The 26,802-nt window shown below is 42.2% G+C and overlaps 1 protein-coding gene and 1 long non-coding RNA gene across 3 annotated transcripts in view; both read left to right on the plus strand.

The window, feature by feature from the left end:
• EXOC6B (exocyst complex component 6B) overlaps positions 1-26,802 on the plus strand; it is a 607,614-nt gene that overhangs the window by 566,409 nt on the left and 14,403 nt on the right. The window lies entirely within an intron of this gene.
• LOC146404734 (uncharacterized) lies at positions 18,149-26,127 on the plus strand. The gene is made up of 2 exons (XR_014841699.1): positions 18,149-18,807; positions 23,024-26,127. It is a non-coding gene; the product is annotated as an uncharacterized LOC146404734 (long non-coding RNA).

Consider the following 26,802-nt stretch of genomic DNA (forward strand, 5'->3'; position numbering starts at 1 on the left):
TGTTCTTGAGAGAGCTGTTCAGAAAGGGGAGTCAGAATCAAACAAAAGGGGGATATTCACGTGAGGGAGAAAGTAGAACCTGAAATAGACTCATTACATAAAGGAAGATTGATTAAATAGTGGAAGCTAGTTTCTAACTGTCAGAGAAGGGGGTTACAGATATGGAAAGGGAAAAAACTCAAAGGAACCCTATGTGGTGTGAATTCATGGTCTTTATTGTAGGTAAATATAGAAGGAATTGAGCGTGTGTGTTCATGTATCATATATAGGAACAAATAATAATACATATATTCCCTAAGTGTGTCTCGGAGCAGTAATACCCTCATAGCAATGAGCAAGCCTGTATAGTGCTACATCTTAGCTTCTCAATATAATTTTCCTCTAAAAGGAACTAGCACATTTTGGACCAATGACTGTTTCCTGGGAAGGTACAAGATGAGCCTAGGACATCTTTTTGTACCACAAATAAAGTGCTCAAGCATGATGGATTATGTCAAGATGATACAGAAACCAGCCTGAAAGGGCTCCCACTGGCTAATTTGGGACAATTTGTCCACCAAAATAAATTGTTACGGTCACGAATTATATTGAAATATGTAAGAAATCAAAAGTCCATACAGACGTAAATAAAAAACTGGATGCATTGAAAGTTTAATGAAGAGTGGAATGCTTATGTAATTTCAAAGTATGTACCATCCCCACAAAATACTTACTAGTTAAGAGGGAGAAAACATGCCATTACGTTGGAAGGCCTAGCAGACATCACCTTAATCAAGTGATCAAAATGAACATCATCAATAACAGGGCAGTTTGAAATCACATGCCACTTGATAGGATACAGTGGTGGAAAAAGCAACACACTTGTATAATATTCTTGCCAAAAATGAATCATCTGAATCTAGTCATGGGAGAACATCAGACAAATCCAAATTGAGAGACATTCTATAAACAAATTGAACTGTAATCTTCAAAAGTACCGTGGTCATGAAAGCCAAATAAAGTCGAGGAACTAACAGTTCCAAATTCAGGGAGTCTAAAGAAATGACAACTAAATGCAACTCATAATTCTCAACTGGATCCTTTTGATCTAAAAGACAGACAATTGGTGAAACTTGGATGGAATTTAAGGATTGGATGACAGCAACCTATTAATGTAATTTTCTGACTTTGATACTTTGATACTGTTTGACTTTTCTTGACTTTGTACTTGTATAGAATAATGTCTTTGTTTATAGGAAATATATACTGAAGTATTTGCTAGAGTTATGGCATCGGATTGGCATATTACTCTCAAATGGTTCAGGAAATTTTTTTTAAAAATTTGTACTGTACTTCCAACTTTTCTGTAAGTTTGTGAGTATTTAAAGTATAAAATATGTAATTAAATCAAAAATGGAAAAAAGTAAAGCAGACTCAAAAGTTGAAAACTGAAATAAAAACAAATAAATTCATCTAATTGTATATTAAATTAATAGCTTGACCATATAGAACAAATAATAATTTCAAGGTTTTTTTTGGGGGGGGTGGGGCCTTCTCTGCCGCATATGAAGTTCCCAGGGGGTTGAATCAGAGCTACAGCTGCCAGCCTATGTCACAGCCACAGCAACGCCAGATCTGAGCCTCGTCTCGTCTGGGACCTACACCATAGCTCACAGCAACACCAGATCTTTGATCTGTCAAACCCGCATCCTCATGGATGTTAGTTGGGTTAGTAACCTGCTGAGCCACAACAGGAACTCCCTCAAGTTGCTTTTGAAAACAATTCTGTACTTTCCATAAAACAACTATAAATTTTTAAAAATTTTACTCTAGGTTCATTATAGTTGGTAAAATTGATGTAAGACTTTGAATTAATATTTTTTTCCTGCTATGTAGCACTGAAAACTGTCTAGTCACTTATGATGGAGCATGATAATGGGAGAAAAAAGAATGTATACATATATGTGTAATTGGGTCACCATGCTGTACAGTAGAAAAAAAAATTGTATTGGGGAAAAACAAAAAAAAAATTTAATGAATTAGTTTTTTAAATATTATAGGTAAGCAATTAAATAGATTAATGTTAAGAACAAAGACGTTTACTAAAAGAGAGAAACTAATTTAAAATAAGTAATAGAGGCTTGAGGACTGAACAGCACTCTGATGAGTTTTTTTCCCCCCACTTAGTAAATAATCCTATTTAATTTATGCCCATTAATACTATTTAAATTACATCATAAAACATAAGAAAAAATAGAACATTTTCCCAGTTCACTTTATGAAATTAACCTAATTCTGAAAGTTGCACTTCTAAAACCACAAAAAAGCAAACTATCTTTTTGAATTAAAAGACAGATTTTTTTAACCTCAGATAAAATACGGATGAATGAGTTCAACATTTTAAGAGAATGATCTATTTTGCCCAAATAAGATTTATCTGAGAAACACAAAAATATTTCACATTATCAGTAGATAATTAGAAAAAAAATAGAAAAAAATCACTAAAATTAATTAGAAAAGTAAAGGTAAACAAGCATGCTCACTGTCACCAGTATTGTGGTATGTTATTCTGATTAATGAACAAGACAAGCAGAAATAAGAGGCACGAAAAAGAAAAGACATTGTCCTAAGTTATAAATAATACAATGTTCTGCTAAGAAAACATATAAGAATAAATTGAAAAATAATTGAAATTTAATGAGAACTTATCAAGCATAGTTAAAAGTAACAAACTGGAAGAAAATATCACCAATATCTACAACTGACAGAAGATCAATGCAGAATAAAGAACTCTCACTAATGAAAAGGAAAAAGCCCACGCGTGTGCTAGTCCACACTCAGACTTTGATAATGCATGACGACTTTAGCTGACTTCTTCCCAGCTTGCCTGGCACCCGGCATCTGTTCCAGGTAAGCAAATGCTCATGTGCCATGTCCGCTTGGAGACGCCTCTCTTCCTGTAGGTTTCAGGCTACTTGGTTTTGCAGCCTCAGCTATTTGGTAGGTTCTGCTATGTTCCTTCCAAGTGTTTACTCCGCTTCGATGTCCTTGGCCATTTTTGTGTAGTACAATGGTTTCTTTCTTGGGAGTTAAGTTCAGGTAATAAGCACTGTGTTAAGTAGGGGGTGAGACATGTTGCAGAGACAGAAGATGCATCAGCTTTGGCCTTCTTGGTTACTGAGTGATGGTAGGGTGGTAAATCAAAGGGACGTGATGGAACTTGTGCCTAACCCAAGGCATTCCCAGAATGAAACAAGACTTCTCCTCCGTAACATCTTACCAGAGGAGAAGCATGGTACTATAAGCCTTAGGCACTTGAATGCCCATCCCTTTTTCTGTGCCTAGCCAGCCCAGGGGGGTGTTCTTCAGTGGGGACATGGAGAGAAGTTGTAGTTGCTCCTCTCTCACGGTTCAGCAGAAGGAGAGATGTGATGGCCTCCTGAGTAGCTCTTGCTCCCCATTTCCAATGTAAGCCAGACTCCTATGATTAATGTGATAGGGCATTCACTAATGCTTTTAAAAGATGGATCATTGTGAAAAGGCCCAACCCTGTTTGCTGCATTTCCTCCCTAAAAGCAGTCAGTCTTGACAGAAGCTATGCGAGTCATCCTGTCTCCCATTAACAATGACCTCAACTGTTTGTTTTAAAGAGTTCACAACCCCAAAGCAAAATTTTCACATACGAAAACATAGCATCAGCCAAATCCTTTGGGAAACCTTCTCCTGAGCCCTCAGCCTGTGCTTCTGTTCATTAAGTCAAATCAGCCCTTTATGGTAGGTGGGAATCTCCCATCAGTGGCGCTGATATGATCTGAAAGTGGCCACCTCTCCATGTGCCTGATGCTGTCCAACCCCACATCAGCTGATGAGTATAAGTATGGGGAGCAGGAAGGAGATAGAAGAGGTGATTCCATGGACGCAGAGTTGATTGGCTAAGGAATCCTAGCCTGCAACAGACAGTGAAAAGGTGCTTGGGCTACCACAGTGGTGTGTGGTAACAAATAGTCATGAGGGATGATGCTTGAGAGCACATCCTATGGCCCAGGTACCAGTAACAACAATTCTTAATAATAGCAAATAACAGGAGGAACAGAAATGACCCGTTCTTTTTTTTTTTTTTGGCCGCCCCACTGCATATGGAGCTCCCAGGTCAGGGATCAGATCCAAGCCACAGCTGCAAACTAAGCTACAGCAACTGTAGATGCACCTGTGCCAGGCCGGGGATCAAACCCACATCCCAGCACTCCCAAGCCACTGCCAATCCCATTGCACCACAGCGGGAACTCCATGACTCATTCTTCTCTTAAGTTTTCCACAGCAGAGAAAGGCTCTAGGGGGTAGTGGGCAAAAGAGCATCATAGGAGACCCTTCTTGAGCAAGAATGAAGAGTTTCTGTTTCAAGAGCTATTGGCCTTCAGAGAAAAACCAGTTTCCCCTTGAAGGCTTCCAATCAGGAAGTCCCATGCAGAAGTCCTAACAAGACTTACTACAGAGACTCTAAGAGAGCTCTTTCCTTGTTTTTCCCTATGTTTAGTGGATTGCTAAAACCAGGAAGATGAATTTGAGGCCTCAAACTGTCTCTGACTGAGTTCCCAAAACAAGTGACTTTCTAACCTGTTCCTAGAATTTGTCTAGAAGGATTTCCAACAGTTTTGATTATCTTTTGCCATATTAACCAGCTGCCCAAATTTAGTGACTTCAATCACCAGCTATTTTTTTGGTTCACAGTTCTGTGGTTCAAGGCTTTGGCCAGGGCTCAGCTGGGAAATTCTTCTGCTTTCCATGGTATTTGCTAGGGTCTCTCATGAGACTGCAGTCAGATGGCAGTTGGGGTTGGAGTACCAGAATGGCTCACTCATAAGCGTAGCCCATGTGTAGCACCAGGCTAGGAGGCTAGGATGACTTTCTCTTTCTTCACATGGATAGCTTGGCCTTCTCTGCATGGCAACTGGATTCTAAGAATGAGTATTCCAAGTGGTGAATCAGAAGCTATGATCTCTCTCTCTCTCTCTCTCTCTCTATCTTTTTTTTTTTTTTTTTTTTTTTGGCTTTTTAGGGCTGCACCTGCAGCATATGGAAGTTCCCAGGCTAGGGGTTGAATTGGAGCTGTAGCCACCAGCCTACACCAAAACCACAGCAACGTGGGATCCAAGCTGTGTTTGCAACCTACACCACAGCTCACAGCAACGCTGGATCCCTAACCCAACCAGCAAGGCCAGGGATCAAACCCACATCCTCATGGATACTAACTGCTGAGCCTCAAAGGGAGCTCCCAGCTCTGATCACTGAAAGCTCAACTACTGAAGATACAAATGTAACATCGCTCATCAGTCTTTTGATGAAAACAAGCCCTGGGGGTAACCCATATTCAAATGGAGAATAGACTCCCTTCCTTGATGGGAAAATGGAAAGGTTACTTTGTAAAAGAGCACATAAGGGATGGGAGATATTGTTGCAACCGTCTTTTGAAATGTAATGTACTGTACCACCTAGTGCTCTCCTTCCAGTGCCTCAGGTTCTGCTCCAGTCTAACCTTTTTTAATTTAATGCAAGTATTCTCTACTGTAATTGGCTTTCCTGCTTTTTCACTTTATACTGGAGATGGAGAATATGAGCATCATTCCCCCTCCATACCACCCTGAAAGGCTGCTTATCCAGTAGGCTGGAACTCTGCTTAAGTAAGATGTAAGAGTTGCGAGGAAAAACTTCAAAGGCAACAAGATGCAAATTCTTGGTTCATTTTCCCCATTCATATCTAAATCAAGTGCCTTTTTATTATTATTAAGTTAAAGGTGTTTTATTATCCACACAGGGATTTTCAGTTCAGTTAATATGCTTGATACTGACATTTAATTTTTTTTTATTACCCTGTTCTTTTATCCCTTCTCCATACCGGCAACTCCAAGTCCTCTTTTATAGGGCTATTATTTTCTAGGGCTCTTCTATTCCTGTGTGTGTTAGAAATTGGGTTTATTTCTGATATGTTAGTAATTAAAGCAAATTTCTGCAACAAGCCATAAAACAGCCTGCCCTGCCCCAAGAAACTGGCACTAGGGAGCAGACTGAGTGAGAGCTGAATCAGACAAAGATAAAGAGCTGGGTTGGTAGCTGATTGCCACCCCCCCACCAATGAAACATTGAAATATTGATTCCCCCCCCCCAAGCTTTGAAACAATTTCTCCTCCCTATATCTAGACATGCTTCCGGTTTCCCTGAGGGCAAAAAAGCCACCTTTCGACAAAAAAAGGCCTAGGCCAGCCAACTCCCTCTGAAATGGCACTCATTTTGACACAGCATCCTTGGGCCAAAGGGAGAAATACCCTCAAGCATGTTCCAAAGCAATGGAACCTTTTTTTTTTTTTTTTCCACCTCAACACACCTAAGGGATTCCGCACACTCTATCGGTAGTCGAGACTCATTAAGGCAGTGAAGCACTCTATGGTTTGGGAAAAGTCCACCACTGAGATTCACTGGGATAAAACTTTAAACAGCTGAAGGTAACACTGGATAGCAGAGAAAGGCAAACCAAAGGAACAGGTCCACCAAACTGATCTACAACCTCCTAAATCGTTCGCACAGCCTCTGAGGTTAACAAAATATAAAAATACTTTTATCCCAAATCACATTGGTTTCATAGTAATCCCTGATTATGTGACCTGACCACATAAGACATTTACAATGAGAAGTGGGGAGTTGGGTAATTAAAAGCCATCCATAAGTCTGCACATCATCTTCTGGTAACCTCGCCATGCACAGGGCCTCGTTAAAATCTCCATAAAACCTGCCCTCTGGTGGGTGTGGTATAATGATCCATCCTAAGTAGTGACCACATTTTTGCTTCTGTTATGGCTTTGCACCCTTTGGGGCCCATGCTTGATATTCATTATAGGTCTTTGTCAACAAGTAGGTGAGAAAAGGAATGTATGTGTGGAAATAACTCTGCCAACCTTAGTCCTGACCTTGTAACTGACTTCTCTAAAGACTTCCTTTCCACTAGCCATACAGCTCTAGCAGAGGAGGGGGGCTCGTTTTCTCACCTCAGCCTCTCGTTGGAGAGCACGACATATTTCAAGATCAAGTTTCAGAGCTAGAAAAGGGCCCTTAGAAATCAATTAGCCCCAAAACTTCATTTTACAGATGGGGAAATTGAGTCCAGAAATATTATGACTTTTCCCAGCATCACCCGCCTGTGCATCTGTAACTGAATCTCTGCAAGGGGGCATGTAAACTGGTCCACTGAGGACTTGAGGCCTAAAGCTCACAGGTGCCCAGACAATTGGTGCTGGCAGGACATGTTTCAGGTGGAGAGGGAGGAGAATAAAGCTGCTAACCCTTTCCTGGATCAGCTCTGCAGATCCTTCTACAGAGACCGTTTGACTCAGCCTGTGACTCTAACAGCACCCTCAAGTAAGTGCTGAGTGAAAACCCTTGGGGGGAAAACCTTTATAAACCAATGTTGCTCTCTTGTAACCCAGAACTGATATCCAGGATTTCATAGCTGAGTGCCCTCTCCCACTTAGCAAAAAGCTGATAAGGGTACCAGCCGCAGGGTCTCCCCTGGGATGCACGCCTGCTTTGCTGAGGAAACAAGCCTTACCAGTGGAGACCTGTATCACCACCTACAAAAAAAGAAAAAAGAAAAAAACCCAGTCTCATTAGAAGTGCAAACCAAGCTCCCATGGGCATTGTCCCCCGAGAAGCAGCGCACACTGACTTGTTAGATGAGGCATATCCCCCTCTGGGAGAGCTGCCAGAAAACTGCACAACCTTATGGAAATTGTAATGACTCGGGGGCCCTTTGGGCAAGGTAGATGTCCTGGAAAACACCTGGTCCCTTAGCTCTGCAATAGATGGCAGATCAGGAGAGGGGGAAATTCATTCTATAAATATTTATTGGGTGTCTATGACGTGTCAGGCACTGTTCTAGGAAATGGGTATCTAATATGAACAAAATAGTGTTACTGTCCACTGCTCGCTCTTCTAAACTGTGGTGATCCATATCTTCCTGCACATCGCTCTGCTCATTCCATTTAGCATTAATGGAATGTTAACAACATGCCAGCCATAAAAACCGTACTTTTATTGATTTAAATATAGTGATCTGAATCCGCAATTAAATTGTAGCCTCCTTGAAGGCAGAGGCAGGAGCTTCTCTTCCCTCTTTGCTTTGTGGCCCTCATAGCATTTCACATGATGGTAAGTGCAGAGAAAATAATAAAGGGTGGTTGATTAGATGCCTAAAGAGTTAATATCTGGAGACAAACCAGAGAAAGCTAGGGAGGAGGCTGAGAGTGAGCAAAGGTTTAGGACCCAAGAGAACAGCACACCCTAGACACAGCAGCTGCAGACACCCCCAAAACACAAAGCCTTATCATTTACAGTAGCTTTTTTAAATGTATGCCTGCTTCTATGTGATAACAGCCTCATGAGGTGCAGCAAATTTGAATGTGAAGAGCAACTATAAAATATTATCACTGAAAACCAAAATTAAAGAAATACATTTTAAGAAAGAAGGACCGCCGTGAAGGTGGCCGTCGGTGAGTATGAGTGTATTCAGATGCCCACAATTGTATTTGCAGTGCGCTTGTCCTGATTGTAATACTCAGGACACAGGTTACGGCATTCATTTTCTGATGTTAGACATAAGACTTTACTTCAGCAAATCTTGCAATGATCAGAAATGAAACCACAGCCCAGTTTTTAAACAAGCCACTTGTTCTTTTCTGCTGAGTGTCAAGTCTGTCTGCACTGGGTCTTGGGCTTGAACACATGTAGCTGCTAATAGAGTGGAGTAGTTTCACTTCTTAGCAAGGGAGGGTGCTAGGATGGAAACATTTAGGGAGGTCTCGAAGACATCAGGCTGAGCTTTGCTTCTGTAGAGACCTGGAAAATGAAGAAAGAGTGGCTTTGGGGAAGCACAGAGCAGCAGGACAGACATAGCTAAGGAACTTTGACTTGTTAAATTCTAGCAAATGCTCACCCTTAATGAAGTGAAAGACAACAAAGTAAATGAAAATATTTCAAGCTAGCTTAGGCAGCAAGATTGTGTTTTTAACTCCTTGCCTATGTGTCCATTTGATACAAGGGTTACTATAGAGAAGAGAGCTGTGGTTGAAAGATAAAATCCAAAGAGAAGAAGGTTCTCAGTGCTTGGTTAGTGACAGTGGACAAATAAGAGAGCCTTAGGGAGCTTTTGATGAGGTGAAGTGACGGGTACAGGCAGCCTGGGCCTATTTCGTTCAGAGTGCAGGGTTGGGTCTTAAGATCTGGAAAAAAGAGGAGACTTGGCATCCATTTTTATTTTGTAACCTAATCATCCTTCACTTGTCCTGGTTGTAAAGTATGAGTGTTCATAGCCAATAACTTACTATTTGTAGAAACTTACTGTTTTTACTACAACACGAGGATATTATTCGAAAACGTTTTACAAATTATAAAGCACTGTCTAAATGCAAGTTAGTGCTCTTCTTCCAAAATGTGCCAGATATTTTCAACATGTTCTCTGAATTTTCATTACATTTGTATGATTTAGAAATTAGAGCCGAGAAGCATGGGATTTTGTGGTAGAAAAAGATCATTGAGGTCCCTGAAGCTTTTCGTTCATCTAGGCTCTATTCAGGTGTTTCCATTCAAAAACACTCTGATACATGTTAATGGGAGAATAAATTGATCCACCATTCTGGAGGGCAGTTTATCAATGGGTGTCAAAAACGTTGAGACATTTGCTACCAGGAATTTATTGTCAAGTCGTCATCATCAAGGGCAGGAGGCTAACATTTGTTGTGCATTTACTATGGGAAAGACCCTGTTCTAAGTGCTTTGCATGAACCGCATTCAGTCCACACAGCAATACCATAATATGTGTATCAGTAGTCTCCCTGTTATATAGATAATAAAACTGGATTATAGAAAAGTTAGATAACTTGCCCAAGGCCACAAAGCTGGTAAGTGAAGGTGCTAAGAATCTAAGGCTGTCTAGATTCAGTCAATGCTTTTACCTATGCTGTATTGTAACTTGTGTTATTTCCTAAGGAAACAATTGAAGAAGTGGACAAAGATGTATATTCGAGATTTTCATCAAGGCTTTGAGTAATATAGGAAAGGATTGCGGGGGGGAACCCAAAATATCTACCTACAAGGCATCTGTTCAACTTAGTATGATGTGTAGCAATAAAACAATAGATACTGTTGTGTGTATAAAAAGATTAAGTTCATCTATATGTATTTACATGTAAAAGATGTCTTGCTATATTAGTGAAAAAAATCGCCTTTTGAAAGTATGAATAATTTCCTCTGTTTTGGTGAGAAAAAAGTCTTGAAGGCTAGATATCAAATCATTGACAATAATTATCCTTCAGAGATGAGATTATGGGTGATAGTTTTTCCACTATTCTTTTTTGAATTAAAGAATTTTTGAGGAGTTCCCGTCATGGCTAAGTGGTTAACAAACCCAACTAGTATCCATGAGGATGCAGGTTCAATCCCTTGCCTCGCTCAGTGGATTAAAGATCTGGAGTTGCCATGAGCTGTGATGTAGGTCGCAGACACGACTCAGATCTGGCGTTGCTGTGGCTGTGGTGTAGGCTGGCAGCTGTAGCTCCAATTCAACTCCTAGCCACAGGTGTGGCCACCCTAAAAGGACCAAAAAGAAAAAAAGAAAAAGAAATACACAGTAAAGCTACATTATTTGGGGGAAAATTATATTTAAAAGAAGTAAATTTCATTCTACTCTCACGTGCATATCCCTTACACCTTCCACTCTAGCACATTCCACTGATGAACAACTGTCTTCATTCTAAAATGTTTCTTCATTTTGGACACTGAGAGTTTTTTGAGTTGGTTTCTGGGAGCTTCATCACACGTGTATGGAGGCCCCACTCTGTGTCCCTTGCTGTATCAGGCTTTGTGGATCTCTGACTGCCAAACATTGACTTTCTATTCTGGGAGATGACATCAAACACTTAGCTTTGGGTTTCCCTTTCTGTCAACATCTGGTTTACTGACCTAATCAAGTGTTCAGTTGTGAGGGACAAACAGTTGGAAGAATAGAAAAATCTGTGATACAGTTCTTCCTGTGCACCATAAACATTCGGTACAAACAGAGTTCAGAGAAGGGATAAATCTAAGAAGCTGAGAGGAGCATTCAGGTTTTCCTAGAGGCGATAAGGACTCAGACAGGGTCTTGAAGGATGGTAGGAAAAGGAGGAGGACGTTTTATTCAATCTTACCGGCATGAACTTCTGTAGATTTCCTTCCTGGTTCTAAGATTCTATTCTCCTATTTAAAGATGCACTGAGTCAAATAAACCTGGGTTCAAATTCTGACTTCCTTGTTTTTTAGCAGTGAACTTTTGACCACTTGCTCTGTGCCTCAGTTTCCTTATCTTCAAAATGAAAGATATCTGCCTCTCAGAATAACATTAAATGAGACAGTGCCCATAAAGCATTTAATATAGTGCCTGGCCCATATTAGCTCTCAATAGATGTAACTTTGATTATGCTTCCCACCCCCTCAACTCCCAAGTTTCCACCAAATAATCTAATCTCATGTTTTCTATCTCTTAGCACGTATTCACCTTCCTTCTTCTCATGTTTGCTTTCACAGTTCCTAGCTGCCCTGTTGAGTCTGACGCGTTGCTCTTAGCTGGTACCTGTGTGTTGTGCAACTCTTTGCCTGATTTCAGGCTGTTGCCTTCAGTACAGTCCCCCACTTGCTTACCCCCCTTTCCCGGGAGTCTCCTATCCTAGTCTCCATATGTTCAGACCCCTAGACTCCCCACCAAACACAGAACTTGAACGGAGAGGCAGGAGTCCGTGTTCTTTCTACTTCAAGTCCAAGTCCAGGCTAGAACTCTGGACACTACCCTCCCCACTCCCTGCCCCAGGACCAGAGACTGACTTCAGAACTCCCAATACTGACTTGGCTCTGTGGCCATTTCACCTCCCCGCTCAGCTCTGTGTGTCAGAGGCAGTGCCAGTGCATTTCCAAAGGCCTGATTCTTCTTCCGAGCAGTGAGAGGTCTTGCCTAGAGTAGAAGCTGAGCTAAGCCATCAGCTGCTTTCCTCGTGTGAGGGACCCTGGGCTTTGCTGCTTTTATGGTCCAGGCCTTGCCAACTGCAGAAACAATGAGCCTCTTTAGCACCCCTGTCGCTGCCATAGGGTAACCAGAGACAGGAAAACGCCTTTCCAAAGGTGACTTTGCTGGCCAGAGCCTATCACCTCAGTCTGGGCTTCCTGACCAATTTTTACAATTCTTTTGGATCAAATCGAGTACTCCATGGCCTTTTCTGGTTATAGAGGTCTCATTGTTTAATGATCAGTGCAGGCCTTTTGCAGGCATGTCTTGGCTTTGGAATCCTAGAGAGTTTAGCAAACTTTATCCTTCAGTGGAACATCCTTTTTTTTTTCTTTTTTTCTTTTCTTTTCTTTTCTTACTTTAAGCGTAAAACAATGAATCATAGAAATAAATGTCCTTTGGGTCATCTGGTCAGTCTCCTGGGTACAGCTACAGGGTGTTTCCTTAAGAGTAAGGTCTAATCTTTGTCCAGTCACTGTTTAAATGTCCCAGATGTTGGGGCATCCTCATCTCTCATAGCAGCTCAGAGAACAGAATGAGCAGTGTTTTCTTGCAGGCTCCTCTCTCCTGCCTGCTGTTCTGTCAGTTTGCTCCATACTATGTAGCAAACCCAAGGAAGAACGTCTCTCTCAACAGACCGAAGTATTGCTTCAGGGATGCGCTTCCAGACAAGCCAGGAGCAAGGGCCAGCAGGTTGTATTCACCTGTGCGCCTCCACACTGCCTGGAAATGGGAGCAAGAGCAGCTCAGCTCTTCTGTCCAGTTTGGGACTTTTGAAGTTTTCCAGAGCTTTCATTTCTCTCGCATGGCCGAATTTCTTTCTCGTTCTTTCTGGGACACCTAGGCAATGTTTTCTCTTTTGTTTGGAGCTGTGAAAAGGAACTGTTTGTTTGACTCTGAGTTTCCCTTTCTGTAACTCCCCCCACCCTCAACCCATGGCTCTCTTCCTCTCCCAAAGAAGAAAGAGGAAAGCAAGCCACAATAATACTTCTGTAAATTTATGGCCACTCTGTAATGTTTAATCACAGCTACGTGACTGGGGGCTTCAGAGCAGGCGTACAAGTTCAGCGCAAGGTGAATCTTGTCTGAGATAATCTGAAAGTTCATTCAGAGGTGAGGGCAGCAGCCTCTTGCAGACGGGTGAGGTTAACAGGAGGTCACCTGCTTTTTTTTTTTTTTTTTTTTTTTTCCCCTTCTGGTCTTCTCCTCTTTAATGTGTAAACAAAGGGAAAATGTAACTTCCAATGAACTTGGCATATGTTGTGCTCACGCTAATCTTGGCCTGGCCAACTGTAAACAGTCCAATATCCTGTGGCTGAGCCTTTCCACCCATTCCCCGCCTTTTGGAGAGCATGAAGAAACACCCACAGAAAGTGGAGGCTAGCACCTTGTGGGGAGGCCCTGGAGAAGACCTCCAAAAGGCCAGTGTCTTTGCTGGGATGTATTTGAAACTCACACCCTGGCCTCCCGTGATGCTTTACTGACAACTGTCAGTAGCATACATTTACCGAGCTCCTGTTCTGCCTCACTACACACCGCTGACCACGAAGAAGATGAACATGGATGAGCCCTGAGGTGCTCACAGGCTATGATCTGGCCCTAGAGGTAGGATGAAAGAGAGGATGTTGCTATATCCAGAGAAAGCTGCAGACAACTTCTGGAGAGGAAACCCTTTAAAAGTTCCCCTCCGTTGTAAAGCTGTACTTTGGTTTCCATCCCATTTGCAATTCCAGGCCAGAGAATTCCAGTAGCCTATAGCGTGGAGGCCCATGGTGAGCATTCATATCCTACAGCAGAGCATTGGCTACTTGGTGATTTTTGACCAGTTCTCATTTGCAGCAAACCCCACTTCTTGAGAGTCCAAAGGTTCTAGTGCTTGGGCAGCATACTGCTGCCATCCCTTAGCTGCCTCTTGGGAATGTGGAAGTGTAATCAGTACTCCAGTATCCAGAGCAGGAATTCATAACGCATTATCTGTGGCAACTGTTAAATCTCAAACCAGATTCTAGAATCCCTTACTCAGTTGAGGAGTGTTTAGGGAATGTGGACTTTGCTGCTTTCAGCCAGCATGGGACCATTTTAGTAATATGAGGGAGTAGGAAAGCTCAGAGGTACTGGGCAGCGAAGAAGACCCAGCCTTTAGTTGTGAAATTCCCTTTGCACTGTGCTTTGTATCACCCTGTGACCAAGAAATAGAAACGTCTTTAACCACACTTGACACCAAGTACTTCTTAGGCTAACATGGGTCCAGACCTATCCCAGGTAGAAGTAGAGAGAAAGATTCTGCCCTTGAGGAGCTTATCATCTCCCTGAGGAAGCAAGACTAAACAAAAGTCATAATAACTGGGAGTTTTACGATAGGCTGCCATACTGCCAAATGAGGTATTGGCGATGCAGGCTTCTCAAGGGTCTCTTTAGAAAGGGAAGGATCTGGATAGGACAAAGAGCAAAGGGGAGGTATTCCAAATCAGAGATCGGGATTGAGGGCATCATGGGGGCTCAAAGGAATTGGCCAGCTCCCTTGTCATTTTCTTCTTCTCCTTCTTTCGTCGTCATCATCATCATTATAACTAATATGTGCAGAGCATTTATTCTGTGTGTGCCAGGCACTATGCTCAGTACTTTACCAAGGTAGGTATTGTAATTTCACTTTAAAGAGACTGGTATCTTAACTCATAGAAGTGGGAAACAATGAAATTTCTGAACTAACTATAGCCCCTATAGGCAGAACGACTTGAATTTCCTCAACACCTCTCATCTTTGTAACTGAAGATTTCCTCTATCCCCTGCCCCCAGCCCAGTGTTGTAAAATGTATAAATATTTTGCGATGCTTACCGGGGACAGGAGAAGGTGTTGGGACACAGTTTAGCTGCTGAAGACGACACTTTTAAAATCAGGAACCGGGCTCTTGGCTAGATGGCGAGGAATTGTTAAGGGGTGACAAGATGATGGTGATTTGCCAGTGCCCTGGGGTATCTAATTTGGGGTTATTTTCTTATAGACGTGGGAAAGATCTCAGGTAAAAGGATAGATTGTTTTTCCCACAGCTTGCCCATGGTTTTTAAACTGTGGGTGGTCCCCTCCCAAAAACCACTGCTTGTGATCTGGCCATTGAAGGAGCTCTGCTCTCGGGGAACAAGCCACATGGACAAATGCTAATCTGGAGAATGTCCATCTGCCCCTGGCTCACAGAGAAGCTGGACACGCCGGCCCTGGGGTCAGGAGAAGGGAGTTGTAGCTTGGATGAAAGCCAGGGGCCCTGGGCTATATGACATTGAAGCAAAAGTCAAGACAGTTTTTGTTGCTTTAAAGTTCATGAAGGGTAGTGTTTAGTTGCTTTTTAAAAAATATCTTTGAATAGTAATGATAACCCTGTGATAAGAGTGTTATTAACTATAATAACAATGTGAAATTTCCAAGTGGTTTCACTTACTATGTCTCTTTTCCTACTTTATGCAATAAATTGGAGCGGGTTTTTTTCTTATCAAATTCACATCACTGGATTGAGAGGCTGGGTCAGAAAACTATAATGATTTGTTTGAGACCTCACAGCAAGCCATACTATAACCCAGAGATAATAAACACAAAGATCTGGTGTTGGATAAAGCTCCCATGCCATTAAAGACTAAAGACCTTATTACTCTGCCCATACGTGAAATTAGAAGATTGAGTTTATCTTTGCAAAATAGAAGAATCTTTCTCTCCTGGGATCTCTGAGAATGACACCACACTCTCCCAAAAGGAGGCTTCCTTTCGTCTCCTAATTTCTCATTTCCACCCAACTCAAACACCAGCTAATGGGCCTTGAGATACTTCTTGGAAAATTTCAGAGACAATCAAGGACAATCTATTCAAGGAGATAAAGGATAAGTGGCTGTAGAAGCAGAGTTTGCCCTTCTCTGCCATCCCAGGTCAGCCTCAACTATCTTTGAAAATCCTGTAGAAACTTCCTGACCCATTCCCAAAGGCTCCGAAATGGAAACGTAACTTCCTAACATTACTGTTCAGAGAAGAAATAGTCTGTGTTTATCTTTGTTCTCACCAGAGTGGGCTTAATGACTACAGATTTACTGTGCCTCGTTCTTGAGTCTTCCACATGTTCTTTTCCGAGGAAAGATGGAAACCCTTTCAAATATCTCTTTAAGAGTCTTGGTCTGGACTGATCTGCGTTTCCCCTGTGCCACCTGCTGTGGAATCAGATTCGGGCGGCATTTAAGGTGGCCCACTGAGTGACCTGATATTCTCACATCATTTCAGCTCCGTCTGGTAGTAAAGATAGACTAATACTCCTTTCTTACTCTGCTCACCTGGAACACTCCCCATTCCCTAGGGACAAGCAAGCGCTGCAGAGATTCCCTATCAGCCAGAAACGCAAGTGTGCAAATTCCTATCACTTAATGAATTTAATAAATACACTATAGTATATTTCAGTATACTTACACAGTCGAGAATACTCTTTAGTAGTCAAAATCAATGAACTAGGTTTACATGGATCAACATGGGTTGATCATAATATTGGGAACGTAATATTGCGTGAACAAAGCACGTTAAAGAATGTCGTACACACTATTATAATATAGATGTAAAAGAAAACCCAAAACATTACCATGTATTGTTTCTCTACCAAAAGCACAAAACATGTAGAGGTTACATAACAAAGTCATGATAGGGATCTCCTCAAAGAAGCAGAAGGGAGGGGGAGTTCAGCTTTATTTACAATGTGTTACTTCTTGAAAACAAAGGAAGGATCTAAATTAGACAAATTGTTAACTTTTATTCACTTAGGGGCAAGATGGACTTTATGTCCTTTTTTTTACTGTATTTTTTCCCATGTAAAAAAACCAACTCTTTCCTTCTCCTTCATCTCTCCTGGCATCTGACTTGCATTCCGTTCTCATAGCTTTTGGTTCTTCACCAGCTGGTTAAATTACATCATATAATAGAAAGAAAAGTGGACTAGAAGTTAAGGGCTTATGTTCTATAAACCCGTTCCCCATTCACGCTAACTTTGTCTGTGATCATGAATCTTTCTGAACCTCAGTGTCCTCCTCTGTAAGATGAAGAAATGGTCTTAGTCTCTGCAATTCCTCACTGTCTGCCCTTTTAGCAGACTCATTCCTGCTAAGTGATGAAAACTGCTCTCTCTCTCTGTCCCATAGCTCTTCACTTATGAATAAAGACTTCGCTAGATTTAGAATCTCAGAGATGGGAGGGACAATAATGTCGTTGGTCATCAGCAAAGGTGATTTTTAAGAAGAATCCTACTTGGAGTTCCTGTTGTAGTGCAGCAGAAATGAATCGGACTAGGAACCATGAGGTTGTGGGTTTGAGCCCTGGCCTCGCTCAGTGGGTTAAGGATCCGGTGTTGCCATGAGCTGTGGAACTATGGTGTAGGTCACCATAGGCATGGCTTGGATCCTGCATTGCTGTGGCTGTGGCGTAGGCTGGCAGCTGTAGCTCTCATTCAACCCCTAGCCTGGGAACCTCCATATACTGCAGGTGCTACCCTAAAAAGCAAAAAAAAAAAAAAAAAAAAAAAAAGATGCAGTTCCTGTCGTGGTACAGCGGAAATGAATCTGACTGGAAACCATGAGGTTGCGGGTTCGAGCCCTGGCCTTGCTCAGTGGGTTAAGGAGCTGGTGTTGCTGTGAGCTGTGGTGTAGGTCGCAGACTCGGCTTGGATCTGGCATTGCTATAAAAAATTTAAAAAAAAAAAAAAAAAAAAGGAATACTGCTTAGTAGCAGGACTGACTGCTAGTGACAGATCCAGGGCTACAAAGCTGGTCTGCTGGTCATCTGTCTTTTATTTGGAGAGTCTGAAAACCCTTCAAAAGCCAAAGGAATCCATCTAAAGAGGGCAGTGGAAAGCAGGGTGACTAAAGGTATGTTTACCAACCAAGAGGCAAATAATATAGGACAAATCAAAAAGGTCTGAGGTCCTGAGCATTTTCAAACTGGCCAGAAGCATTCAAGCAAAAAGAGTTCTTCCTTCAGAGGAAAATTCTGAGAAGTAGCTTTGTGACACTTTCTGACATAAGGACAATTTTAGAAGGAGATGCTGATATGAAAGGAAGGATATTCACAGTGATCGGGGGGCAGAAGTGGAGGTGGAGAGGAGGCTCTTCTAAGGGTTTAGATAATCTCTAAGATGTCACTGTTTCTCGGAGCCTTAACTGATTTTGGTCACATTGAAACCTGCCACAGGCCCCTGGCCAGCCTGACCCTCTCACCTGTAAAACCCACATCAGCCAAGACAGAGAAAAGCAAGACAAGTGTGTGTCCATCCTCCATAGCTTAAGCAAAAGGCAGGTGGGAGAACTCAGAGACATGTTGATTCATCTGCTTGTGTTTGGAATGAGAGCAGTTATAGGAAGCATCTGCTTGATTGCTCCATTCGTATTACTTGCCTGGTCCCTGGAGGAAACCAATTTTGAAAACTCCGCCTTGGGGTCAACCACGTAGTCTTCCCTGTCCCCCTCTGACAAACCGCCTTCGGTCACTCACCTGGACCTGGTAAAGTCAGGAGCCGTCCTTTTCTCTGTCGTCCTCTTACTGGCCTCCTCGTCTAGATCCTCATCTCTTCCTGCCAGAGCATTTTCTCCTCCACTCTGTTGTTCTCACTAATAGATTGCTGCTGAAATGTTCCCACCCTCCACGGCGTACAAATGTTTTAAAAAGTCCTTAGCTTGGAGTTCCCGTTGTGGCGCAGTGGTTAACGAATCCGACTGGGAACGATGAGGTTGCAGGTTCGGTCCCTGGCCTCGCTCAGTGGGTTAAGGATCTGGCGTTGCCGTGAGCTGTGGTGTAGGTTGCAGACGCTGCTCCGATCCTGCGTTGCTGTGGCTCTGGCGTAGGCCAGTGGCTACAACTCTGATTCGACCCCTAGCCTGGGAACCTCCATATGCCGCGGGAAGCAGCCCTAGAAAAGGCAAAAAGACAAAAAAAAAGAAAAAAGAAAAAAGAAAAAAGTCCTTAGCTTGGCAGTCAGTATTCTTCATAGTCTAACTTAACAACTGCCTCTTCAGGCTTTCCACTCCTATTCCTTTACAGGCCACCTCTGCTCATCCAAGCTGTGCATCACTAGGGCCTTGAAAGAGGCCATAAAGGGGAAAGAAGGAAAAAGCCCTGTTTGGGGTGTCTGACTATCCTGAGTCCAAGCTCTGACTTATTTAATGTGTTCCTTTTAGTCCATTCTTCTAACCTTTGGGGGCCTTCATTTCTTCGTTTGTAAAACTGAGGAAATACCTCTTAGGCTGTTGATTTTCCTGGAGATTAAATGAAACAGGTGAATAAGTTGCCTGGCCCAGCAGTATCTGTCACATAGGTATTCAAGAAACGTCCAAGTTCATCTTTCCGTGAACACATCTCAGCAACTCCTCTTTTTGCACCTAGGCTTCCACTCGTCTCTTTGTTTGAAATTCCCTCTGCCCTCTTCTGTTTGGTCTAAATTGTGCCCATCCTTTTGAAAGACCAGAACCTGAAATCTTTCCTTGCTCTGAATGCATCCCTTACTTCCAGCCTGGGCCCTTCATTTGGCCCTCAAGGGCAGATGCCATGCTCAATAGGACTTTTTATCAAATCGGTTTAATTCCACCTATTTCCAAAATGGCCTTGAGGTGACTCATTAAAATGGTACATAAAATATAATTAGGAAAATAGAATTGAAAGGAAGGAAAGAAACTTAATGGAAAAGGAACCCAGCAAAAACGCCAACCCCACGGGGCCGAGTCTTTGGCCTTCCTAGAAACTAGCTTTTACTTAACACAGTCTTTGGGAGGCAGAACTCTTTTGCAGATTGGAGCTTATAGAAGGGAAACAAACAAGCAAAAAGGATCTCGTGGTGGTTGAGAATGATTTTATCATCTAATACCTCTTTTCTTGCTCTATTGATTAGTTCCACAATTTTGCAATGGACTCTGAGTTGCCTTTTACTCAATCTCCAGCCCCTCACACACAGACCAAAATAGATTTTAAATGCATGTCTGACTGAGCCAAGGGTGTTAAGAAGCCAGCTATCTAGTGCCGAATCTTTACCCAGAGCCATGCATATTCCCAGACCATTAAGATTCTAACTTGTTCTAAACATATCCAGGGTGTAAGGATGCTTCCTGCTTTACTGTCCTTTTGATATCAGATATGTTTCCTTGTGCTGATCAGAAAGTTCCTCGACTGTAATTTGTAATGACTCCTACAAGATAAGAGGTAATTTTCCGCAACTGATATTTCTCATTTATCTGTGGACAAAAGAGAACCCAAACCATTTTCATTATGAATGTGTGATCGTTCTTCCTGCAGGTTATCTAACCAGTGTCTCCAAACTTTTTGGATTGGCCACTGCTGTTGACAATGAACTCTTGAGGACTCATTCCTAATATATGTTTATGTATAAAAATGTATTATCAAACTGTGATTAGATACCGAAGAGCTACAAAAGGATAATCACACACACACACACACACACACACACACACACACACACACACACACACCCTTCTCCCCACTGCAGTTTAGGAAACAGAATGTCATCATTACCTTTGAGAGTTGGCTTGCGTGAAGGCCCCTGCGCGGGTACCTACCCACGTTGCTATCATTCATATTTGAAGGCACAATATGTACTTAGGCTAAGTAACGTTCATTGCTCACAATGGCAGATACAAATGCATATTTTAAGTAGTCTTTTGATAATTTCACCTTTTGGAGGACCGCTTTATCAAATCGAACTAGTCATTGTTTTGACTTTATAAAGTGATGACAGAGAGCTTGCGCATGACGGTTTGTGAGCCCTGCCATGTTCTTGATGTTTGCTTATACTTATATTGTTAATATTATCTTTAATTCATGATGTCTTTGCAATGGTATCTTTATACCATTTATTCATTTTGCCCAGAGAGGGAAAGTGGTTTCGTTTCGAACTCAGCAGTATAGTCCCTAGTCGGCTTAACGTAGCAGTCTTTAACGAATCGCAATGTGCTGAAAGAAAACAGATGCTGGCCCATGGCTCCTACCTCCTTCTCCCACCACATCTGTGGCAGCAGCTCCATCCAAAACCCACACCTGCCTGCCTTTCCACCCCGACAAGGGGCAGCTCAGTCAGCCCAGGGCAGAGGCCTCCCATCGTCCCCTCGAACGTGTATTTCAGTGTGGTTATTATCACCCAGTGTGACGATAGGTTTCCCTTCTGCCCCCTGCAGCAGGGTAGATGCTGTCATCAATGAGAAATGGCCTTACAGGACAGTCTCTGACGCAAAGGAATGCATGGCATTAGCTTTTTTTTTTTTTTTTTTTTTAATTTGGGAGTCTTCCCTCAGACACCAACTGATGACAGTGGGAAAGCCTTAAGGCTCTCTGGCTTTCTTTTTCTCTTTACCAGGGTAGTGTCAGAGGTGAAAAGTTTAGAGAGCAAACCTAAAAACCCACACTTAGGAAGTAAGTGAATATATCTCAGAACAACATTCTCTTTCCAGGGAAGCTGCTGATGGAAAATTGGTCCCTGATGAAACTCTGAAAGATGCTTCCATCCACCTGGCAGCGGGGCTGGCAGGAAAGCAGGAAACGGCATAGCCACTGCTTACTCCTTCCCTGCCCTCACTCAGCCAGGGAGAGAAAGGGGAGGAGATCAGAGCTTTCTAGGGGGCCCCTGTGCCAGCCTGTAGAGGAGCCACTGTTGCAAAACTCAGGTATAAGCCAGATCCACTTAACCTATAGAGACCCAGAGAAATTTGGAACCTCTCCCCACCCCAGTTTCAAAGCCTGTGGAAAATCCAAAGGCCCCTTGCATTTGTCTTTGGACCCCTAGAGACCTCTAGTTTTCTTGTTTCTTGGGCTTCCATTTCCACTGTGTAGTTTTGCAGCTTTCTAAGTGTGAAACAGCCTTTTTTAAGTCACAAAGAGAAAAAAATTGGGGGAGGGAGTGGGGTGGATTGGGAGCTTGGGGTTCATAGATGCAAACTCTTGCCTTTGGAATGGATTGGCAATGAGATCCTGCTGTGTAGCACTGGGAACTATGTCTAGTCACTTATGATGGAGCATGATAATGTGAGAAAATAGAATTTGTACATGTATGTATAACTGGGTCACCATGCTGTACAGTAGGGGAAAAAATGTATTGGGGGAATAATAATTTTTAAAAAAATTTCTTTTGGAAAAAAATTATTCACCCAAGCATATAAAAGCAGAGTATATTGTCTAAAGATTGGGAGTGAGGGCATGGATTTTTATATCTCACACTAGACCACAAGCCACTTTGAATAAGTCACTTATCAGATATCCCATGTCTCCAGAGTTTTTGGGGCCATAAGAGCAATAGGAATTCCCTTCTTAGCCATTCTCACACATACTAGTTAAGTCTCTTTTCTTTAGATTAGCTCCCTGCCTCTGAAGAACCAAAGCAACATGGAGTTCCTGCTGTGGTACAGTGGGTTGATGATCCAGTGTTGCTGCAGCTGTGGCATAAATTGCAGCTGAGGCTCAGACTCGATCCCTGGCCAGGGAACTTCCATATGCCGTGAGTGTGGCTGAAAAAGGAAAAAAAACAAAAGAACCAGAGCAACAAATTCTGTCCCCCTTCTGTACCATAGGTCTTGGCTCGTTGAGGATCTTACAAAGCAAGATGTTTCCTCCAAAAACATTTCTCTGTCCTAAAAGAATGCTAATGCCAGATGCTGAGATAATGAAGTTTTGCCACCTCTTCATAATCAGAGGGTATCTCTGAAACTATTTTCCTTCCTTCCTTCCTTCCTTCCTTCCTTCCTTCCTTCCTTCCTTTCTCTCTCTCTCTCTCTCTCTCTCTCTCTCTCTTTCTTTCTTTTGTCTTTTTTCTGTCTTTTTAGGCCCACACCTGCAGCACATGGAGGTTCCCAGGCTAGGGATCAAATTGGAGCAGTTGCCGGCAGCCTACACCACAGCCACAAGCAACACCAGATCCGAGCCGCGTCTGTGACCTCCACCACAGCTCATGGCAATGCCAGATCCTTAACCCACTGAGCGAACCCAGAGATCGAACCCGCAACCTCATAGTTCCTAGTCAGATTCATTTCCTCTGCACCACAATGGGAACTCCCTGAAGCCATTTTCTTTCCTTCTTTTCTTTAATTTTGTAGCTATTGGAATTTTATATCTGAAAGAATTTCAGACCACACTGCCCTTCCTGGCCTGGATCTAGAGGCAGACTTTTTCTGTCAAGGACTAGACAGCGAATATTATAGGTTTTTCAAGCTGTAATGGTCTTTGTCCCAACTACTTAACTCAGCTATTTATGACGGTATAGTCATAAACCATATGTTAAACAGTGAGCATGGCTGTGTTCCAATAAAACTTTATTTACAAAAACAAGTGGTGGCTATGGTTTTCCATCCCATGTTCTAGAAGAAAGCAGGTAACAGCTTTGACAAAAACAAGTGGAGGAGCCTCCAGACTAAATTCAGTCTTCTTAGCCTATTAGCATATGAGGCATTTATCATTCGCTTCATTTGGCCTGCTTATTCCTAAGGCAATTCCTGTCTAGCTCAGGCTTAGATGCCCTCCCTCTGAACTTTCTTTGCACCCTGTTGGAGTACCTCTCAGGGTGCTCATGTTGCTCTGTGTATGTTATTCACTAAACCTAGTTCCTCAGAACTAGAGATGCCTTATTCATCCTTTCACCTGCCTAGAAGAGTGCCTGATACATTGCTGGTACTCACTTTGTGTTTGTTAAAATAAAAAAAATAAAAAATTCATGCTTTCTCTTTCCTCTCTTTGCCCAGATTTCTATGTCAGGAAGTGTTCCTGAGGATATGTGGGAGCAGGCAGATGCTCTTTGAATGAGAGTGGCCCCAGAAACCAGGGACGAGGAGTTGGGGGAGATCTTGGGCAATAAACCCCAATGAGTCATTAGCCAACTCTATGCTTTTTGGTGGACTTTCCGCCAAACGTTCTCTTGATCTGCCCTCATCTGTTGATAGGAGCTGTTATGTTTCCATATCTGAACAAGAAAACCAGATTAGGTGACTTACCTGGGCTCACACTGTCAGTCAGGGGACCCTCAGCCTGAGGGCCTTTTGCACTGCTAAACTGCCTCTTAAAAGGCACCTGCACATCAGTGATCACGAAAAATATTTTATAATGTTGTGCTTGGTTTTATCCTGTCAAAGGCTGGGAGTGGCCAAAAACAACAACAAACAAACAAACAAACAACCCACCAAATCTCCTGGCTGTTGTCTTGAGTAAGTAGACTGCCCTTTGTATGGTGGCCATGTTCTAAAACAGGAATGTATGTAGAATTTTGTCATTTGGATTATAGGTGAAGCATTCCAGAGGAGCATGTTATTTGAAATTGTTTTGTAGTCTAAGCTGTTCAACGTGAAGACTACTGCTGGAAAGCATATAAAGTGCAAATTCAGATTTTCATAAATCAAGTTTCCTTCAAGGTCATACCTACTTTGGGAGGACACTTCTCTACAGGACTCAGTGTGCCTGTTCAAGAGAAAACGTGGAAAGAAAATCACCCCTGGGGAAAGAGGTGTGGCGCTTGTCAGTCTATCTGTGTCTGTGTGTGTGTGTACCTTCGCTCCTACAATCCTTGGCTCCCTGTGGAATCTTTTAAGAGGAGGCTGTCCCTAAATGAGGTTGACACCTTGAAGCCAACACCTGTTATCTCTCCTGTTGAATGTTTCCTTCTTCCTCCGATAACCTTTCTTCTAGTGCTGGTCAGAAGGGCCCTAGGTTTGGTCTTTTTGGAAATTTTGTTGTGAGAAAGGCAAATTTGAAGTCGTTGCCACTCTCTAGCCAATATTGGTTCCTATAAAATGTCAGTTCACCTATTTTAATTAAATTTAACATGTTTTTTACTGACTACTCGCTAAAAATCTAGCCCTGTGTAGCAGTCAGGAGAAAACAGGTTCCCTGTCTTTGGGGAGCTCCCAGTCTACATGGGAGATGAAGCCCATGTTACAGGAATCAGCAGCAAGAATGGGTAAAATAATTTTCCTCACCAGAAGTAGGTGTGATATGAACTGGTTTGGTAACAAACACTGGGCTAGTAGTAGGAACAAGAGGGCATTCTTCACCGGTCTTTTAAGTTTTACTTTCTGAGTCCGTTGGGTAATCCTTTCTGTCTACAAGAACACAAGGGCACTCTCAAGAGTGTTTGCTTGATGCCTAGAGTTCCTTTACCCGTGAATAATTCATCCACTTGAATTAGTTCTGCTTTTTCTCTTGGAGAAAGATGTATGTTGGTATGCATTAATAAGGATCAACAGAGTCCTACTTTACCTTAATATCTCATTTCAAAGATCTTTCCTACAAGTTTGCATTTGTTCTGCTATTCTAATGCTATCTGTACTCCATCCAGTTAACCCACTCTCTGGCCTTGGACTAGTTTTCACGTTGACTCATTTGGATATTGCTAGTGTTTCTTAGCTACCATTGCAAAAAAGAGAGTCTGTTCAGAAGTTTGATGTAGGCTTAGGCAGATGCCTTACACCCAGAGACCAAATCAATGGGGATTTTTACAAAATAAACAACTGTGGCATCTTGGGGAGTGTAAACCATCAAGCCATCTCTACCACTGGTCTGCTTTGTGATGTGCAGCAATTTGCTCATCTTTCCAGGGTCTTTTCCTCACCTCCCCATTTCCCTACCTCCATGAAATCAGAATTATAATTTGAGTCCCATCACAAAGATATAATCATAACACATTTCTTTTCGCTGAAATGATTCTCATCACCTATGAGGCATTGTCTGATAATCAAAATAAACTTAAACCCAGCGTGTGTGTGTCTGTGTTCTGAACCACAATTTATATTTGCTATTTAATTATTATTATTATTATTTTTTTTTTGCCTTTTTTAAGGCCACACTTGCAGCATATGGAAGTTCCCAGGCTAGGGGTTGAATTGGAGCTACAGCTGCCAGCCTACACCACAGCCACAGCAATGCCAGATCCTTAACCCACTGAGCAAGGCCAGGGATCGAACCCTCATCCTCATGGATACTAGTTGAATTCGTTTCTGCTACACCACAGTGGGAACTCCCTGCTGTTTAATTTCACTATAAATGGAAAACTTTGTAAAATGTTCCATTGACAGATCAAAAAGAAGAAGAATATCTCACTTAATAGCATTTAATTCATTTGGCTTGGTTACAGTTACTTAGGTTTTTCTTTTATTCTCCCAAGTGAGGGAAATTCACACATTTTAATATCACTTGAAAGGCCAGCCCCTGTCCTTGCATGTATTGGATGCTTTTAAAAACATTTGTTGAGTTCACTAGGTTTATATCTTCATTAAGAAAGTCCAAGACAAGCAAATATGTTTTATTATTCATGTTTCAAATCCTGTGAGTAAATATTAGAAGTCACTTCACTTAAACTTTTCAAACTTAGGAAGGTTATAATTTTTGTGCAACTCTTAAGAACTATAAATAGAATGAACACAAGTGCAAGCCCAAAGTGTGGTTCTGTAAATTCAATCAGAAGTCATCATATGCAGAATCAAGAAATTTAACAATGTCCTGATGCAGAACTCATCAAAAGCCAACCTTAAGGAAACCCATTAATGGATGAAGATACCTGGTGATGAGGAAAATGAACCATCCTTGTGGCTGTGTAAGCAAATTGCCCAGTCCTTCAAGGCTCTCCCGGCCTCACCAGCCAAATCCAGCACTTGGCCATGGGACCCTCCTGACCAGCCCAGGACATAGAGCCCATGTGTATACTGATAATCTCTCATAAAGAGGCTAATACTTGGCTGAAACTTCTGTTATAGGTGCT

The sequence above is a fragment of the Sus scrofa genome, chromosome 3 (genome assembly GCF_054392235.1).
Source record: "Sus scrofa isolate SSC_HxYL_T2T_F1_AM1 chromosome 3, Sscrofa_HxYL_maternal_Yorkshire_Landrace_v2.0, whole genome shotgun sequence".
In the NCBI taxonomy this organism is placed as follows: domain Eukaryota; kingdom Metazoa; phylum Chordata; class Mammalia; order Artiodactyla; family Suidae; genus Sus; species Sus scrofa.